Source organism: Myxocyprinus asiaticus, chromosome 10, assembly GCF_019703515.2.
Source record: "Myxocyprinus asiaticus isolate MX2 ecotype Aquarium Trade chromosome 10, UBuf_Myxa_2, whole genome shotgun sequence".
NCBI lineage: Eukaryota > Metazoa > Chordata > Actinopteri > Cypriniformes > Catostomidae > Myxocyprinus > Myxocyprinus asiaticus.
Window position 1 is genome coordinate 5,442,605 of NC_059353.1, and position 21,224 is coordinate 5,463,828.

At 38.9% G+C, this 21,224-nt stretch overlaps 1 long non-coding RNA gene across 1 annotated transcript in view; it reads right to left on the reverse strand.

Moving 5' to 3' along the window:
• Positions 1-401: 401 nt before the first annotated feature.
• Positions 402-21,224, reverse strand: part of LOC127447434 (uncharacterized) — a 31,937-nt gene continuing 11,114 nt past the window's right edge. The window contains exon 4 of the long non-coding RNA XR_007898384.1: positions 402-536. This is a non-coding gene — a long non-coding RNA (uncharacterized LOC127447434). The remainder of the gene's footprint in view (positions 537-21,224) is intronic.

The window sequence follows — 21,224 nt, forward strand, 5'->3', positions numbered from 1 at the left end:
CAATAGCATAAAATAATTATGATTAATCTAATGATTTCAGAAGGAAACACAATGTCAAATTACATAAATATTAACTCTGGGGGAGAAAAAAAAAAAAAAATGTATTACAATTTTGCATGGACCAACTCCCCTGCAGCCTCCTGGCTGTCCCTGGACCCCCAAAAACACTGTCCTACAGTAGAGTACTGTTTAAATATACAGACAAAACTCATACTGAAGAATATATTTAATCAAATAAGGAATGCAAATGTATATTACAACAAATATCTAGGTTAGATTTGTGTTGCAAAGCAAAGCAAAGTAAAAAAAAAACACACACAAAAAAACATCTTATTTGTATTTCACATATATTTACATTTCACAGTGAGTGAAATTTTTTGATGTTTGAATAAACACAGATAGCAAAGGACAAGCCAAGGGGAAATCTTTACAATTAGTCCTTTAACAACAGGTTTGGCAAAGTTCTCTGAGAAGACTGCACTTATGAGGGTACGATGCCACAGCCAGTTGCAAGAAGAACCGTAAAAAAAAGAGCTCTGGAGGAGGAAAAGAGGGAGAGCAGCTTCAGAAGTCAAGTCTATCTGGCAATTACCATTTTACTGCTGTTCTTTAGATACTGTGTGTTTTGAGAGACCATTAGCAGGTATGCCTGGGCTGTCTGACCCAACAAAAGCCTTTATCTTTAGAAGAAAAACCAAAGTCTCACAGACAAGTGATCTGCAGGGCCACAAGACTAACAAATATAAGTGTGCATACATACAGACACAGAAAAACACAACATTTCAGATTGTTTAAATCTCGGTACCCTGCCTGTAATCAGTTTTCTTCACCAAACCAATTTGAAAGTTTGCAGCTTATGCAATTCAACAGCACATACACAATCAATTAAGAGTCATTTGTTTAGCCACAAAGACCAAAAGCACACCAGTGCAAAAACAGATCATCGAATGTCTGATGTTTTTGTGCTCAAAACATTTGACAGATCTACTGACTATCAGTGTTTTATCATATAAGCTGTTATTTAAAATTATTTTAATACATTGGGTATTTTCTACATACCATTATTTATGTTTTGCTATTAGATTTGCTATTAGAGCTATTCAGTAAACATTAACAAGATGTACTGATGTATAGGTATTTTCTGTTGAACAATGTATGAACAATAATTTACATAGTACATATTAGCTATACGTGTTTAATGTGCTGTATCTATACATATCTATACATTTAATGAAATGTATCTGGGGTGTTTTTGTGATATAAGCTGTAATTGATGGTATAATTTTACAAAACTGGGTATTTCTAGGCATTATATTGTCGTTACTGAAAATGTGCATTACAGATATTCAGTGTAGCATATGCCCATTATTAAGTAGAAAAATACAAATATATGACACATTCAGGACAGATTCTCATGCTTCAACTGTCTCTTTTGTTGTTGATGGCTGCGAGATCATGTGATCGACATCATTCACTCAAATTACAGTCCTCAGCAGCAGTGCGCTTCCTGTGCGTGTTCTCACATGTGAAAAGGGAAGAGCATATCTAGATCACTTGCATTCCTTGGCTCGCTGTTAAAATGTTCTACACAAATGTGCTGCTGCAATTGCCCTGGTATTCAAGATGGTAAAAGCTACTTTACGAGCCTGTCATAAGAAGCCACTCTCCTCTGTCTGCACTACAGAAAAATAATCCGCTTATATACACACATATAATAGACTTGCTGTGATTCTGCTGTGTTTATGGGGCATTTTGGCACATCTTGTAAACCAGACAAGCATTTGTTGTGCAAAATTTGGTGTTCTTTGACATTTGAGGGGCCAAACTAAACTGTTTCTATAAACTAAACTGCATTGTTGTGTTAGAGATATCAAAATGATAAAATATCAAATTTGTTGTGGGCAGACTGAAGGCAGAATAGTTTCGGTAACACTTTACATTAATGTTTCCTTTGTTAAGTGTTTATAAAGGGGTTCATTAATGACTAATAAGTCATTTACAAATGCATTGTAGATCAAATGCAGTTTTAACTAAATGAATAAAAAAGGGTGACTTTCATGCAATACTTAAGAAAAAGTAAGCATTTTAACTTACATGGCAACTCCTTAGTAAATTCTCCATATGTGTCCACTAATGTATAATTAAGTGTTATTAAGCATGTACATTCAACATAACATATAGACAGTAATGAACCCCTTTATAATCCCTTAACAAATGAAAACATTGTTGTAAAGTGTTCACTGTAACACTTTATATAAAGCCCATATTTATAATGCATTATAAAGGCTTTATAAATGCATTATAATGCAAGTGTAATGTCTCCTAATACACTTTATAATATGTTATAACTTATAAATAATTGTAACCACATTTATAATACATTATAGCACTTAAAACATCATAGTTATACCTTTGAGTATAATGCATTATAACATGATCAACATCAAATTTTACCTGCAGAAGTTATGTATAAATAATGTATAATACTGTATATATTTGCATTGTATATACAGTAATAGGTATGCTTTAAATAAAGTAATAAAAGCAATGTCTTTTATAACCATCCATAAGATATTTTAAGTGATTATAAGACACTAGAAGTCAATCTTGTAAAATGCTTATTATATATTTTCATATATTTGCTAGCTTTATTATAGTATATTTTCATTAGGCCTATAGTCTATGTTCAGATAAATTACACCCTGTCAGGCAAAAATGACATTGTGAATATGTATTCCATTGTATTCTGTGCATTTGTATATACTGGAACTTCAATTATACAGTACAAGCTTAAGTTTTAATGTATTGTATGTTACAAGTTTATGTTATGGTTATTTATAAGAAGATATTGCTTTTGTAAGTTTACTTAAAGCAGGCCAAGACCACTTATAATTGTATATGATCACGTCATAAAGCCTTATGACTGTTGACACTATGCTGCTTTTGCATGACAGCACATACGATCCCTAATTATAAATTACAGTACATTATAACTTCTGCAGATTAAACTGGATGTCGATTGTGTCATAATGCATTGTACTCTGTAATGTATAACTATGAACAGGTTAAGTATCATAATGTATTATGAAATATTATATGGTGTATTATGAGACAATATAAATGCATTATAATTCCTTTACAATGTTTTATAAATATGGGCTTCATCGAAAGTGTTACCTCTTTTTTTTACAAAGATACCACAAATATGTGTTTTTTGAAGAGTACTGGGCATTAGCAATGCCAAAGTCAGGAGTTAGATTCACTAGGAATGCAGAAACTGGTGAAATGCAGACACGCATGCACTGTAAGTTACTTTGGATAAAGCGTCTTGTAAATGCGTAAATGTAAACCTTTTTGAAATACTTCATTAACATAATATTATACAGGCAAAGAGAGCGAGTAGATGAGACATTGAGAGGTTTCAATCGACAGGGAAGATAACCTTTCAAACTGGCTTTCAGATTCATGCAGTCAAAGAATACATATATCAGGACAGTCCCAGATTTCATTAGCTTCGAGAGACAATAATGGTTTTCATTCGTCTTTCACGGGAACTCTCTCTCTCTCTCCCTCGCTGTCATTTCCCTGCCCTGGCGTGTCTGAGAGTGACTTGATTGAAAGGAACCATCATATACACATCCGTGTTGTCCCACACCATTCCGAGAGCAAACCGTTTTAGATCCTTAACTATAGCCGCCGCTGTGATTGCTCAGCCACCGGCAATTTCCTAACCAACCACCACCTGAACAATGATGTGTTCAGCCCTCTGCTCTCCAGGCTTTCTGAGGGGAATAATTTCGCAGTTTGGAACGAGATCTCCATAGCAACTCCTCTTTGAGGGGTTTAGAATCACCATCCAGTAATTCTATGATCATCAAGCGCAGCCATTCCCAACCGTTCTTTTCACAGCGGACAAGGGCGGCTGGGAGGGACGGGTGGGGGTGGCTGGGACGAGGCCGTACTGAAATTCTACAGTCTATTTCAGGCTATTTATCCAGCCAGCCTCCATTAGAATTCAAAATATTTCGACCTTCAATCACGAAGCGTTTTATGTGGAACTGCTGCGATCTCCAGTCAAGACGAGCAACCGTTTTAGTCTAATCACCCAGGACGAGGCACGGCTGAGAGAGACTCCTCAATCGAGCCTAATCAAAATGCTCGTTTTAAACGCTGACAGTCTCTCAACACGGGTCGCAAACACGCAGGGCTGGATTGAAAACCTCGCCTCGCTCTGGCTGTCTGTAAATGGCGCTCAAAATACAGTAGATTTTCTCAGTGACTGCAATCACATAATTCATCATGGTGACAAAGTGTGTAAATGTTGTACATGTACTGTACATAAGGGAGGATTTCTCACCGACAAATTGTTGTGCTATGACACCAGTGTGAGACCTAGAGTGTCTGTTAAGGGTGTGAAGCAAAATGCAGCATTCTCCTTGAGGAGAGGTGTGCTATTACGTTTCTAAGTGATTGGACTTTGCCTAGCAAATGATACAACAGGCAAAAAATTCTATTGACTTCCACTGAAGGAGGGACCCGAGCCTTCAGAAGTACCGGAATAACATAGACGCCTGAGGTGAGACCTAGAGTATACTGTATCTAGTGTCTGAGGCATAATGCTGCATTTGTGTGTACTTACACAAAAAATAGAACAAACACTCAAGTATTTTTCTATGTACTGTATTTCAAGACATTTTGCAACAACTGAAAGTTAAGGAAACCACCAAACTGATCCTCTAAGAATACTTTAATACTTCTGTTTTGGGGAAAATTTCAAATTACGGTTTTGGTCAGGTAAAAAAAACCTGGTACAGTAGATATACAGCACCTCCTTTTTGATTATAAACATGAACATTGGCATTGGATTGTTTTTCACAATAATCATGAGCATCACCTATATATCAATAGAGGTACTATTCTTTTACATTAGATATACAGTAAATCCTTCGTTTTAAGGGGGTAAAAGTTATTGGGATACTTACATGTAAATTATATCTGTTTGAAACAAATACAGGATCATGTTTTTTATTCAAAAACATTTTAATTTGTCCTGGTGGATGAAAAATTAGCAAAGAATCCCTAAGACTTCAAATGAAAAGGTCCCCAAACATATCTAGAGATCAGGATGTCTTAGAGACTTGGGGATGGTCTCTTTTGACTTGGGGTAGTAAGCAACAATCTTGCAATGTTTTAGTAATGCCCTAGCAAGCACCTAACAATGCCATAGTAACCACCCAAAAACACCATGACATTGCATAAATAAAAAAAAAATAAAAAAAAAAAAATGTATATATATATATATATATATATATATATATATATATATATATATATATATATATATATATATATATATATATATATATATATATATATATATTTTCTACAATATTCATTTATTCATTGTTGTGGAGAATCCAAAGGCATTTTGACCAAATACCCAAGATTAAGATTGGGTTTTAACTCTTAATAGGAGGGAAATGCATTTATAATGAATAACGACATTTTCTTAAGAAAATGTGAGTGGTGCTTGCCTGTACAAACTGGCCAAGATGATGCTATGGTGTTATGGGTATTTACTAAGGCATTCTGGACAGTTGCTAGGGCGTTTATTTGTGGTTGCCTAAAAGCTCAGGTCAAAAGAGCACATCTTCAAATTTCTAATATTCACTGATGAGCCAAAACATTATGACCACCTTTCTAATATGCACCTGCTTCAAACCATTAACCAACAAATGTGTGCAGTGTGGCAGGCCGCATTATCCTGCTGAAAGAGGCCACTGCCATCAGGGAATATCATTGCCACGAAGGGGTGTACCTGATCTGCAACAATGTTTAGGTAGGTGGCACGTGTCAAACTGACAAATCCACATGAATGGCCGGACCCAGGGTTTCCCAGCAGAACATTGCCCGGAAGATCACACTTATTCCACCAGTTTGTCGGCTTCCCACAGTGCATCCTGGTACCATCACTTCCCCAGGTAAATGGCGCACATGTGCAGGGCCATCCACATGATGTAAAAGAAAACAGGACTCATCGAACCAGGCGACCTTCTTCCACTGCTTCAAAGTCCAGTTCCGACATTCACGTGCCCATTGTAGGCACTTTCGATGGTGGAAAGGGGTCATCATGGGCACTTTGACCGGTCTGTGGCTACGCAGCCCCATACGCAGCAGGGTGTGATCCACTGTGTGTTGTGACACATTCCTCCCATAACTATCATTACAATTTTCTGTGACTTGTGCCACAGTAGAACTTCTGTTGGTTCAGGCAACATGGGATAGCCTTCATTGCCCTCGCGCATCGATGAGCCTTGGGCACCCAACACCCACTTTTTTTTTTTTTTACTTATTCATTTATTCATTGGTGTGTTAAATCCAAAAGCATTTTGACCAAATTCCCAAGATTAAGATTAGTTTTTCACTGTTTTTGTGGTGCTTGCCTGTGCAAAACTTGCCACCATGATGCTACGGCATTGTGGGTGGTTATTAAGGCATTCTGAACAATTGCTAGGGCGTTTATTTGTAGTTGCCTAAAAGCTAAGGTCAAAAGAGCACATCTTAAAATTTCTAATATATACTGGTTCCTAGATAAAGCTCAGGTCCCTCCTTCAACGCAAGTGTTTTTTGTTTTACTGTTTTATTGTCCAACAGGTGACAATCATAAGCCAGATTGCTTAAAAAACAGTAATAGCACATGTATCCTCAACAAGATGCACAATTTGAGGTATCGTTCATGTCTGTAGCACAAACGGTACAGGATGAATTTCGTGACAAATTATAATGAATATAACCCAAACCCTAAATATAATCAATAGTGATACTTGCATATAGCAAACACCACTAATAACATGTTTAAAGACCTCTAAGCCAAAGTCAGTGTCTGCTGCTTTTGTTTTTCTTTACACAGTTGCTCATGTCTTCAAAACCTACTGACTGTTCACTTAGGCAGTCAGGAAGATGAGCACTCAATAATACAAAAGTGAAAGCCTGGATTACAGTGTGACAACACGTTACATCACCCTGTGTTTCCATGCACTTGTTAACCTTCGTTTCAAACTGCCTTTGGAAGATAAAAATTACACGATTGACAGACAAACAGAGTCTTCCTACAATGAAGAGATGGCCGCTGGTTATTGTTGTGGCTAAACAGAGAACTCCATGAGGTTAGATTGATATCATGCTAAGTACATATGAAAATGTCTGATTATTATCACTTGTGCCACATCACAGAGCATCTCCCAGAGATATGTTGATGGAGTATAACATATTGTCAGCCTTCAGCAGCTCAGAGGTGCCAGATGCTGAAATGTAAGATTTCTCTGTAATTTATCCCAAAAATCAGTTCAGGGTGTGGTGATATGCCAGTAAACACTTCAAAAGAGACTTTCATTCACTTTCTCATTGTTTGGCCCAATACGAGATCTATGTAAACAGAGTGGGATTTCTCTGATTTTACTGGTGTACCAAGGATAATGGCCATCTTCGGTAGTCTGGGCATTTTCTACAGAGCCGTGCATATGTGTGCCAAAAAGCTGCGTACAGGTGCCGGTGTCACTAGCGATTATAGGAGGTGTGGGTTTGGAGAAGCCAAGCACAACATCAACGAAACACAACCGATCAGCCATATCCAGCCCATGTGAAAATGTGCGGCTCTGGGGAGCTTTGGGAACACTGACGGGACTTGAGCAAGAATAACATAGTGGAATGAAAAAAAGCTCATAATGTGCACCAGACTACGGCAGCTGAGATAGGAGGAGAAGATTTCTACACCAAGGATAAACCACTTCTCTCGGCTGAAGTATCCCATCTGAACCTCTTTCAGAACATGAGGCATGTTGAGGCTTCAGATTTCAGTGCTCAGATCCCCAAACTCCTCTCTAATAGTTTTTGGAAGCTTGCAGTGAAAGTGAATCCACTGTTTACACAGCCTTTTTGAAATTATTAAAGTAGCAAAAAATATCACGAATGGCGCACTCACACACAAACTGCTGGGTTTAAGGTTGAGCAACATTTCCTTGTACTTCAAAAGTCTCTGCGAGAGCTGCAATTCCAGTCCAACCGCTGCCTGGCTCCAATCACTTGCTGATAAAGCAGACCTCTGTTTGGTTACAGCCATGCAAACAGCAGTGTTTAAACCCATAAAACAACCATAACTATCATGCAAAGACACAATGATTGACTGATAGCCTCCTTTGTCTGAAACATTTGCAAAAAAAGGGTCAAGCTTTGTCCAGATGCTTGAGTCTTACATGATGCATGGTAAAATGGTCATATAGATTGTCTAATAAACCTTGTTCATCAAACTCTTGTGAGAGTTATATTTGCTGCTACCAGTGTTAGGGTTAAAGGAATATTCTGGGTACAATACAAGTTCATTCAAGCTCATTCAACAGCATTTGTGGCATAATATTGATTGCCACAAAAATACATTTTGACTCATCCCTCCTTTTCTTTGAAAAAAGACAAAAATCTGGGTTACAGTGCAACACTTACAATGGAGGTGAATGGGGCCAATCTGTAAATTTTAAAATACTGACTGTTGTAAAAGTACAGCCACAAGACATCAACAATATGTGTGTTAACATGATTTTGGTCTGATAAAATCGGTCACTAACATCTTCTGTGTGAATTTATATCCAATTTTAAACTTGGTTGCCATGACGATGTATCGTTGTAAACCCCAAAAGCCTAAAAGAATTGTAAAGACGACAATTTAAACAGCTTTATAGCTCAAATAATACACTGATGAGCCAAAACATTATGACCATCTGCCTAAAATGATGTTGGTCCTCCGCAGCGCCGACCCACCGGGGCACAGACTCTACGAGATCCCTGCAGGTGTCCTGTGGTATCTGGCACCAAAACATTAGCAGCAGATCCTTCATGTCCTGTAAGTTGCAAGTTGGATTTTCCATGGATCAGACTTGTTGGTCCAACACATCCCACAAACGCTCAATCGGATTGAGATCTGGGGAATTTGGAGGCCAGGGCAACACCCTGAACTCTTCATTATGTTCCTCAAACCATTCCCAAACAATGTGTGCAGTAAGGCAGGGCGCATTATCCTGCTGAAAGAGGTCACTGCCATCAGGGAATACCATTGCCATGAAGGGGTGTACCTGGTCTGCAACGATGTTTATGTTGGTGGCACGTGTGGCTGGATCCAGGGTTTCCCAGAACATTGCCCAGAGCATCACAGTCCCTCAACTGGCTTGTCATCTTCCCACAGTTTTGTCCTCATGCATTCAGGTGTCGCTGGCATGCTGACTCAGCGTTTCCATGGGAACCCTTGTTTGTTTCTCTTATTTAAACACCCCCATGTGTCACATCCGATGTCGGATAATTGTCTGCTGTGGTGTATTGTGGTGTTACAGTGACCTTGGTGTTAGCTTTCTTGTCTAACATTCCTCTCTTGTGCAGTTAGAGCGTGCTTGTGTATCTGTAGGATCAGCTGTCAGCTGCCGGCATTGGAAACGCCTATCTGTCACTCCCTCATTGCCAGCGTCTTGTTGGATCAGCCGTCTGTGGCCGCCACTAGAAGCAATTTTCAGTTATTTACATTTTGTGTTTTATCAATAAATCCTATTGACTGTATTCCTCTGCTTTTGCCCATCGTCTGGTCCTGGCTTGTCTCAGGACACGCCCCCTATGGTTTCTGTGGCTCCCTACACCCCTTGGTGCCCGGGGGTAATTTCTCTGACACTGCATATGGCCATGGCCAACGAGCCAGTGCTTGAAGCCTCATCCACTCCAGAGCCAACACTTGAAGCCTCGTCTTTCCCAGAGCCAACACTTGAAGCCTCAGTCGCTGCCAACACCCAGTGCCGCAAAGTCTGTTCCCTTGCTGCCGCTTCCAGCACCAGAGCCACGAAGGCTGTTCCCCCTGCTGCCGCTGCCTGCACCCAGAGCCACAAAGGCTGTTCCCCTGCTGCCACTGCCAGCACCTAGAGTCACGAAGGCTGTTCCCCTGCTGCCACTGCCAACACCCAGAGCCATGAAGGCTGTTACCCTGCTGCCGCTGCTCACACACTTAGCCACTAAGTCTGCTACAGCTCCGCCCCGAGTCTGCCACGGCTCCATCCACTGAGCCACCCTCTCCTGATTCCTGTCATGCGGCCAATGCTCTGAACCCTGGCCCCTGCCCTGTGGCAGCCTCCCAGACCTCACTGACACTGCCTCTGCCCTGTGGCCACATCCCAGGCCTCCAGGCCACGCCCCTTTCCTTGAACTCCCTCCCTAGTTTCCCTCCCTTCCCTCACTTTCTTTGATGTTTCCTATTCTTTGTTAAGTGTTTGTGTTTTGTCTTTTTTTCTTTTGTTCGATGTTCCGCTGGGATGCCAGGTTGTGTTATGCCTGTGGACGACCGTGGCATCATCGTTCCTTGTCTGTTTTGTCAAAGCGTGTTTACGTTTTTTGTCCTCATGTGTTCAGGTGTCGCTGGCATGCTGAATCAGCGTTTCCATGGGAACACTGATCATCACTACCGTCAGCTGTGAGTGACATCTGCCCCTTGTTTGTTTCTCTTATTTAAACCCTGCATCTGTCATGTCCGATGTCAGATCATTGTCTACTATGGTGTATTGTGGTGTTACTGTGACCGTGGTGTTAACTGTCTTGTCTAACATTCCTCTCTTGTGCAGTTAGAGCGTGCTTGTGTATCTGTAGGATCAGCCGTCAGCTGTCGGCGTTGGAAATGCCTATCTGTCACTCCCTCATTGCCAGCGGCTTGTTGGATCAGCCGTCTGCGGCCAGCGCTGGAAGCGCCTTTCAGTTATTTACATTTTGTGTTTCATCAATAAATCCTATTGACTGTATTCCTCTGCTTTTGGGTCCTGTCTTCCCGCACATGTGACAAGTGCGCATGTACATGGCCGTCCACGTGATATAAAAGAAAATGGGACTCATCGGACCAGGCGACCTTCTTCCACTGCTCCAAGGTCCAGTTCTGATGCTCGCATACCCATTGGAGGAGCTTTCGACTGTGGCCATGGGTCATAAGAACTGTTTGCGGCTACGCAGCTCCATACGCAGCAGGGTGCGATGCACTGTGTGTTGTGACACATTCCTCCCGTAACCATCATTAAAATGTTCGGTGACTTGTGCCACAATAGACCTTCTGTCGGTTTGAACCAGACGGGATAACCTTCATTGACCTTACGCATCGATGAGCCTTGAACACCCAACCCCCTGTCGCTGGATTGTGGTTTGTCCCTCATCGGACCACTGATGGTAGGTACTCACCACTGCTGACCGGGAGCACCCCACAAGCTTTGCCGTTTTAGAGATGCTCTGACCCAGTCGTCTGGCCATAACAATTTGGCTCTTGTCAAAATCGCTCAGGTCTTTACTCCTGCCCATTTCTCCTGCATTCAACATGTTGACTATAAAAACCGATTGTTCGCTTACCATCTAATCTACCAGACCTTGACATGTAGCCTTGTTAGGAGATGATCAAAGTTATTTGCTTCAGGAGTGGTAGTGGCATAGTGGGCTAAAGCACATAACTGGTAATCAGAAGGTTGCTGTTACTATCCCCACAGCCATCACCATTGCCTCCTTGAGCAAGGCACTTAAATCCAGGTTGCTCCAGGGGGTCTAAAAAGACTGAAAGGTTAGGGGTACATTTATGGTTAGAGTAGGGGGTAGGGATAGGGGTAGGGTTCTGCTGGACTCCAAATAAACACAGTGTTTGAATGGCACATATGAATCTTGTGAAACTTTTGCAGAAAAAGGGTTACAATCTAGACCAGTGCTACTCAATACGCAGCCCTAGAGAAATTTTTTGCAGCCGCGTTATGCTGACATCATCAAAAATATATTTATCAAAATCAAATGTGTATGATTTGTGAGATGCCCATTTTCTAGAATATTTACTGTAATTTTCTGTATCCCTGAAATCACAGAACATTTAGTGTGTGAAAAAAAACTGTCAAAAATTTAACGAATAAATTATACAACAAAGAATATTTGAGTATGGCTGATGTTACATGAGAGCAGCAGTCAGTATGCGCACAGCCACGCGCTCTGTCTTTCAAACATGCGCATGCTCGAGAGTCACTTATCACTGATTTTCTGTGCACACACCCTTCCATATGAAGCCATGAATAACAGGCCATTCACACAAGCCCGCCTGACTTTTGTGCCACAGCATTTTTATGTACAATACATTTTGGCAAACGTTCATCTCGATGCATGAAAAAGTGTGTTCCCACTACCATATAATCAGGAGACAAAAAGCAGAGCTCTAGATGTTGAAACATGTCCCTGCTGACACTGGATAAAACATTTCTATAATTACAAAACAAAGACAGAAATTGTTAATGGTTAAGTGGTGGAGGAGCCATTTATTCTCAGTGGAATCTGTTCAAGGAAAACAATGGCAGGCGAAAACTGTGAGCCGTAAATTCATAAAAGAAAAGTGTCTGTTTTATGGGCTGGTTTTCCAGTTCTATTTGCAAGCTTTGTTTATGACCGAGATAAAAAAGGAATGGGATATGGTTACACATACAAAGAGCCATAAAATACAGCAATATCAAAATAAATTCAGGGAGCATTTAATCTCTTAAATATGCGACAAAGACAAAACACAAATCTAGACTATTGACTAAACTCTAATATATATGAGACTATATAACTCTGTTATAAGCAAACCTCATCTGCACAATGGTTGCAGGCCATTGCTATGTGGTTGTTATGGTGCTCTGGGTGGTTGCTTTGGTGTTGCTAGGTGGTTGCTTAGTGGCCCATTCAAAAAAGGCCACCACTAAGTCACTTATATTCTGGTCTGTAGATATGGCTCGAAGACCTTCTTCAGGTTTTTGTCCAGACAATGCAAGTCAATGAGGTCCAAAACTTTCAAGATCCAAAAAGGAAATAAAGACAGCATAAAAGTAATCCAAACAATCAATTTGGGTGAGAAACACACCAAAATGTAAGTCCTTATTAGGGCTTTCCACATTTTAAATTGTTACCCTTGGTTAATAAAATCCTGGCTTGTTTCACACTATTCATACTTTACCCTAGGTTAATAATTAATGCTGAGTATTCATGTTCTGAGGTTTCACACTGTACATATGTAAACCCCTGTTTTTTTTTATTGCATATTTTCAGTGTCAAGAACAAAAATTGGACCAATACAGATTGCGACAGACTGTAAATGGGGCTGTTTTGGGGCTGTTTTTGTGTGGAAATGTTGCAAAGCAGAATAAATATACCAGTTATACCCTCCATGAATGCCATAGCATACACACCCTACACACTGACTATGTTTACATTGACACCAGAAAGAGGCTTATTGCGAGAAAGCGGTGTATTGCAAGAAAGTACCGTTCCATTTTACATGCACAGTATAAGCATACACTTCCGTATACATGCAGCTCGGTCAGTAAGCTTTCTCCACAGCAACGTAATTTTCTCTCAACGCTTGTGTAAATAACAAACATGGTATCTGAGGAAGACTTTATTATTTTATTCCCCATTACTTTGCTTTATTTCCAGATATTCCAGAGGTGTTGCTGTGTTTGTAACCTTAACTTTCTATTGCGACCTGCAGCAGAATTGCGCTGCAATAGCAGAGTTTCCCTCTCACGTAAAACTCTGGGATTCCTCCAATGTATGAGCACATATACTACACACGAACATGAGGGAACATCAATATTTTACACTGGTGTGTATAAATGGGTATAGCTTATAGTGTTTGTGCTTTTCCCAATGTACTCCCAGAAATGTTGAATTCTTTCCACTATGTTGACTTATTGTTGGGCTCCATCCTATGATGTTTCTTATCCAGTCTGTTCACACACATGCGCACACTTCAAAAACCTGTTAAAATGGCACTTATGCATTTGCATGACCACATAAGCTGCGTTCTACCCCAGGTGGTAAATATAGGAAGCAACATCTCCTCCTTGACCCTTTCTCAGCCCTTTCCTGTACTCCCTCTACACCCATGACTGAGTGGTGACATAAAGCTCCAATGTCTTTGTCAAATTCTTCAAATTCACCTCTTCTTCCTCATTTGGCTGAGGAAGTTTGGACTGAATCCCCGCATCCTAAAATCCTTCTACACTTGTACTGTGAAGAGCATCCTGACTTGCTGTATCCCCGCCTGGTATAGAAACAGCACCACCCTTAATCGCAAATCACTGCCTTGTTTGGTGCGAACAGCCCAGTACATCATTGGAGGTGAGCTTCCCTCCCTCCAGGACATCTACACCAGGCAGTGTGTGAGGAAAACCCAAATGATCATCAGGAAATTCAGCCATCCAAGTCATGGTCTGCTCTCTTTGCTACCATCAGGCATATGGTACCGCAGCATCAGGTCCTGCACCAGCCGGCTGCGGGAGCTTTTTCCCCTATTTCATTAGACTTCCGAACTCTATGAACACAAAAATGCCACACATGCCCACCACCTCAGCACCACACCAACTTTCTCACACGGGACTAATAATACTTTGCACTATCAGTCTAACACTGGACTCCTAACCCCTTGCACTTTGCACCTTTACAATCTATGGTGCTCACAATACTCTGAACACTGCTCTCTCTGACCTTTCTAGTACTGTGAATCTGTTTACTGTGATTGTGATTATTATGTATATATTGTGGTGTCTAACATAAATTGTTATAGTGTATATTGTGTACAATTGTGTGTACTATTGTGCACTTTTGTGTGTACTTTGTATAATGTGTATATCATGTGTATATTGTGCTTTTGTGTATAAACCATTTCAAGGACTATTTGTGGGTTTGAGGAAGTGACCTCTTTGTTCCTTGAAAATTTCCAGCTCATTATCAAACTCATTCAAAACAACAGCAGGAGGCGCTTCATTCATGGTGACCTTTACACGATTAATGTTACTAACTTAAACATAGTTGTCATAAAATGTCATTATTAAAATTTGGACCATGTTGTTCATTGCACCCTGGATGCCTGGAATAAACGGAAAGTATAGTGTTTAGATTTCCGAATAAGCAACCACAAATTAACTGCTGCAGTGAAGTGAGACGGCTGAATCGATACGTGCAGTACTAACAACTGTAGCACACATGTTATCTCTGGTAGGTGAATGACATTTTTGCCAACAAACAGTAAGTTTGATAGGTAGAGTTTAGCTGGCAAGTTAAGTCTTTATGGGCTTTAAAAGTGACTATAGATCACTCCCATTATAGTGAATGAAGCTGTGCAAGCCATTTACATTTAGTCATTTTTCAGATGCTTTTATCCAAAGCAACTTACAAATGAGGAACATAACAAGCAATTTGTCACACAAAAGTCAACAATGTCTGCAGTATCACACTGCCAAGATCTCAGAGTAGCTGTTGTAGTATAAAAGGTATATATATATATATATATATATATATATATATATATATATATATATATATATATATATATATACTGTAATTAAAATTTAGTGCTGTCATGCTCGCGATTAATCACATATTTTTTTGTAGTTAATTGCGATTCATCGCAGATTTTGAAAGGGCTGAAATTTTACACTATATATACTTCTTTTCTTGTCAAAATGCTTTATTTCCATTTTAGGAATAAAATCAAAACAATATGTAACAATATAATGCTTTATTGACATTTTCCGAACAAAGCCTTCCACAGTATAAAGATAGAAATGCACTAAAATATCACCAATTCAGGTAACATTAAATGTTTCCCAAAGTCTCAGTGGGAGTTTGACTAATTGAAAGAACTAGTTTCCACACATTGCATATTCATTGCAATGGACATTAAATCTCTTTAAACTCTCATCTTCCAAATTATTAATCTGCCGGTAGACGGTGGCTTTCCACTTTCCTACAGCAATGGTGACGCTGTGTTCATAATTCGCGCCAGCGCCGAGCGCCGCTTTGAACTCACCATGAAAAGAGCTAGCAGACAAAAACGCCTCATTCAGTGTTTTGGTGATAGTTAAGATTTGTTGTGCTTCTGTAGTACTTAAAATGTGCCTTACATAGGCTGAAAAATACTTGATTTCTATCACACGTCCCATCTGGGCTTATTTTGTACATCAAATAGCACTAAGAGCTCCTTTCTCCATCATTTAATCACTGACAGGGAAGCACTGTCAGAGATTCTTTTATTTACTGAGATAACCTCTCTATCATAGTAGAGGGTGTAAAGGTCAACTAGCGTGTTACAACAGTACCACTCATAGAATGTCTATGGGACCGCCGTGTTATGCTATTTTATGCTAAGCTTGTAGGCTGGTATAGGGTGACCAGACATCCCCGTTTTCGGAGGACAGTCCTGGTTTTTACTGTACATTCAAAACAGTACGCAAAGTGAAAATACATGGCAAGAAAGACGCTATTGAAGCCTACCAGCAACATGGTTTACCGTGTGCTGTTTATTTAGACCAACAGAGGGGGCTGCTCGCTATAGCAGCTTTAAGTCATTCATCTTCCTTTACTGATTACTTGTTCGCGCCAGTTTTGCCATTAAGAACTGGACCAGTGAGCAAGCACACTTAAAAAGAATCATCATCATCATCATCATTACCAACTTCAAGGTGAGGCACACACAAGCTATGTTATAAAGAAGTTATATTGTTATGTATTATATAAAATTAATTTAAAATAAGAATACGACATTAATAACATGGAAAAATAAATTAAATGTATCATAAAGTATTTGCAAAGAACAACAATAAATGTAAGTCAGCACATTACAGCATAGGTTACGTTGTGCTGTGCTGGGAAACAAGTGACCGAAAAGAAGCAACATAATGCATAAGAGTTGATCAAAATAAAAGGTATAATTAAGAAAAACAGGTCCATATTATATACCATATGAGAGAACTGATAGAAACAGTTAGGTGAAATAGGGTAATAATAATTATTATACAATACTGAATATCTTTGTGTCATGACTTCAAAGTGGAAAAATCCTCAACAATATGAGGCATCTAAATGGGGCAATCAGCCATTCAGAAATTAATTTCAGGCCCTGATATAATACATAGTGTAAATGTTTCATATGATTTCAGTTGTAATGCTGAGGGAAATGGTAGTCAAGTAAGCTAACTTCTTTTGAAATTCCTCTGCCAGTTTGCCAGCAAGTTAGCAGCCTACCATCTTACCTTTAAGAAAGTGCAATGTAAAGGTGAAGGAAAAGAGGAGAAGAGAAGGAATTTTAGAAGAGAGTTAGAAGAGTGATGTAAAGAGTCTGACCATGGGTGGGTGTCCCTGTGCTGTGGAGTCATCTGCAATAGTTCCTATATTCAATCATTGTTTATATATGTTTGTTTAGTTCACTTTTATGCCACAATGTCATCTACTGTATACAGTGTAGAAAAGAATGAACTCGTAACAGAAGACAATTAAAAACTATCAACTTTACCTGCGTATCAGAATTTCATTGAGACATATTCAATAGAGTATGATATACTATAGTTCATCACATTACTACATTCACCGTGGTCAAAATAAATAACATGCGAATTGTCCCTCTTTTTAATTATGTGACATTTAACATGTGGAATTTCAATGACATATTTACCACTGAACTAGAAATGTCCCCGTTTTTCATTTCAGAAATCTGGTCACCTTAGGCTGGTAGAAGGGCTCTGGAGCTGTTGTGTGTCTGTTTGTGGTGTGTGGGTCAGTGTAATGACTCTGGGTGGACACATTACGAAGGTTCTGCTATAAATGCATTAATTGCGATTAAGAAAAAGGTACGTGTTAAACTTTTTTAATTAATCGCATGCGTTTACGGGTTAATGCCGACAGCTCTAATAAAATTAAAACAACATTAAAATCTTAACTTGTCTGCAAGTCACGCACTTGCAGTGTTAACAGCTTAATTGGTTATAAAAGGAGTGATCCAATATTCCTGAACTTGCCACTAAAAATAAATAATTGTGAGCAACTAAACTTCACGATCCACCGTCCTCGCCTCTCCATCGAAGACACACTCAGTATCAACAACACGTCTTCAGGTAAACATTTGATAATCTTTGAGAAAATGTTTACTCAGTGTCTTATTTAAAGGATCCGATAATGACACCTCATTGTTTATTTACAATTTTTGCACATATCTTATTTGTTCTGTTTCAGCTAGACTCTAAAAGTAAGCACTAATAATTCTGCTTTGACAGTTCTAGGTTATAAAAATGCTGTTACCGGAAATGCTTCAGGGCCAGACCTGCAGTAGCATTCTAATTCCTTTGTTATTGTTTACATCCTTGAAATGGTCTATATTATGTACATTGTTAATACCTGTATATTTGTGTATACTACTGCATGTTGATGAAACTGCACCCAAGAATTTCACTCACTGCTGCACTCAAGTATTTGGTGAAGTGACAATAAAAGTGATTTAATCTGATTGGATTCAAATGTAGAATAAGTTTCCATTCAGGCAGTGGAAATGTAATGTTCTTTGGTGGTTTCTTTTTGGGGACCACAGTGTCACAAATACAGTATGTTGGGCTGAAGAAACAACATAGTCTCCCCATGCTTCACAAAGCACAATACAAACTCATTAGTGTTAATAGACTGGCTCTCATCCTCTGGTTTGGACTGCAAGCCTGCATTCCTCCCTGTCTGTGTGCAAGAATATACGTACACAGTAAACAATCACTTCCAATGAGATCTGCATTACACACAGCTCCAGCATAATAGTTTTCACCTGTATTCCAGGGGGAACATGAGATGCGTAACTGTGCATTCACCATGCAAAATATGAAAACCTAATACGCAGGGAAAATGCAAGCCAAGAGCCTTCTGAAAGGCTCAACCTCTCAAGCATCTATCAGAAAACTGAGTTGGAGTTGCCACGACACCTTCATTCCAGTGTCCAGCGGTAATGTCGAGCACAGATAGCCACTAAACAATAAGAATTAATGCTTTGTATTGTAACCCGGTCCCCTCTGTTTCTTGCTCTCGCAGCAAACGGCACATCCACTAATCAGAGCTCTTCTCCAGTAATGGGAAAGTCAATAGCTGCATACAATCAGTAAACAAATTCCGCTATTTTTAAAAGAGCCTCCGTCTCCATTTTAGTGCTGACAATTTAAATTATTCTACCGTGTAACACCTTAATTGTGTAAGACAAAGACGATGTCGAGAGCACAAAAGAGACATGAGAGGAGAGTAATTTCTGTGCTGCCACGCAGAGATGACATGCGATAAGCATTGAGTGCGGACCGCTCTGCCGATGGCAAATGACAGTTTGTAGTTAGTCGCCATAATAAGGCAGAGACAAACAGTTTGTCTTTAAGCTGCTGTGAATGTCCGCCTCTTAATGAAGATAAAGAAATGCAGTTAGGAGCATATAAAAGTCAGGCCGGGCTGAATTGTCTTCTTGGATTTCATTTTTGGCAGTTAAACAACACATTTTTCATTTGCAGCATTTAAACATTGTGGGTTGCCTTTCAAAGATATTGATCTTGTGTAGAGATGTATTTAAACCACTGTTATAAATGGGATTGTTGTAATTGTGTATTTATTATGGTATTGTTAAATGACAAACTCTGGTATACATTAAGACCCCATGAAATCAAAATCTTAAAAGTCTTAAAAATGTACAGTCTGGGGAAATGGGCCACAATTATTGACGACTCGTCTTGCACTCACTGGTGTATCAAAATCAAAAACAAATAAAATGCTCTCTAAAGTGAGAAATTCTCTCCCCCTAATATTACTTGTCTCTGACTAGCAATAGCAAGTAGCAAATCATGGTTCATGGCTGAGATGTAAACTATAGGCTATTAGCTATTAAAAGGAATACTCAATACAAGTTAAAGGGTAACACTTTACAAAAAGGTTCCATTAGTTAATGCATTAGGTATCATGAACTAACAATGAATAATATATATTCTTACAGCATTTATTAATTAATAATACAACTGATCATTGTTAGTTCATGTTAGTTCATAGTGCGTTAACTTGTTAACATATATAACTTTTGATTTGAAAAATGTATTACTATATGTAGAAATTAACATTAACCAAGATTAATAAATGCTGTAAAAATATTGTTCATTGTTAGTTCAACTAATTTTGCTAACCAATGTTAACAAATTGAACCTTATTGTAAAGTGTTACCAGTTAAACAGAATTAACAGCATTTGTGGCATGATGTTTATTTCCACAAAAAAATAACTGGCGTGTCCCTCCTGTATTTAAAAAAAAAAAAAAAAAAAAAAAAGAAGCAAAAATTGCTGTTACAGTTACAGGCATTTACAATGAAAGTGAATGGGACCAGTCCATAAACACTAAAATAGACAGTTTCCAAAGTATAGTCAATAGATGTACAGTAAACATTATACATGTTAACGTGATTTTAGTGTGATAAATTTGCCTACTTACCTTATTGGTGTAAAGTTATATCTAATATTATAACCTCGTTATCAGGACAATGAAACCCTGCCATCCTGGTATTCGTTATACCTTTACATAGATAAGGTTAGTAAGTGATTTTATCACACTACAATTATGATAACACACTTATAGTTTATGTCTTGTGGCGGGAGCAGCGTGAATTGCTGCTCTTGTGCATTCTCATGAATGCACACAGCACAGCAACGGTCGCTGAAGATTTTCCCTAAATAATACATTAGATTTTGGTTTGTTTCTCACCAAACCTTATCATATGCCATCAGAACAAGGCATGAATAACATACAATAATTTATTAGATTTCTGAATTATACTTTTGCAACCTTTTGAAGCTTGAAGAGGTGGTCACCATGAACTACCACTGTATGACATCACTGAGCACAACTGTTTTTTTTATTTTTTTTTATTATTATTTCTCCCTTTGTGTACCGAAAAAGAAAGAAAGTCATATGGGTTTAGTCACAGGGATGAGTAAACAATGACTTAATTTTCATTTTTGGGTGATCCCTAAAAAAAAAATCTTTCCTTTTCGGATAGCATGTGTGAAGCTTATATTTTCATTAAAGCAGTTACATTAATTCTTCTGTTCAAACTTGTGTATTATTTTAGTTGTTTACTTCATTACGTGGTCATGGCAACGAAGTTGTAAAATTGCATCTAACGTTACATAGAAAAGGTCAGTAAGGGTTTTATCACACTAAAATCATGTTAAGGCACATATTGTTAATGTCCTGTGTCTATACTTTTAAACAGCAAGTATTTTGATGCTTATGGACGGACCCCATTTACTTTTTTTAAAGGAGGGACAAGTAAAAAAAATGTTGTGGTAATCAACATTATGCCACAAATGCTGTTGACTAAGCTT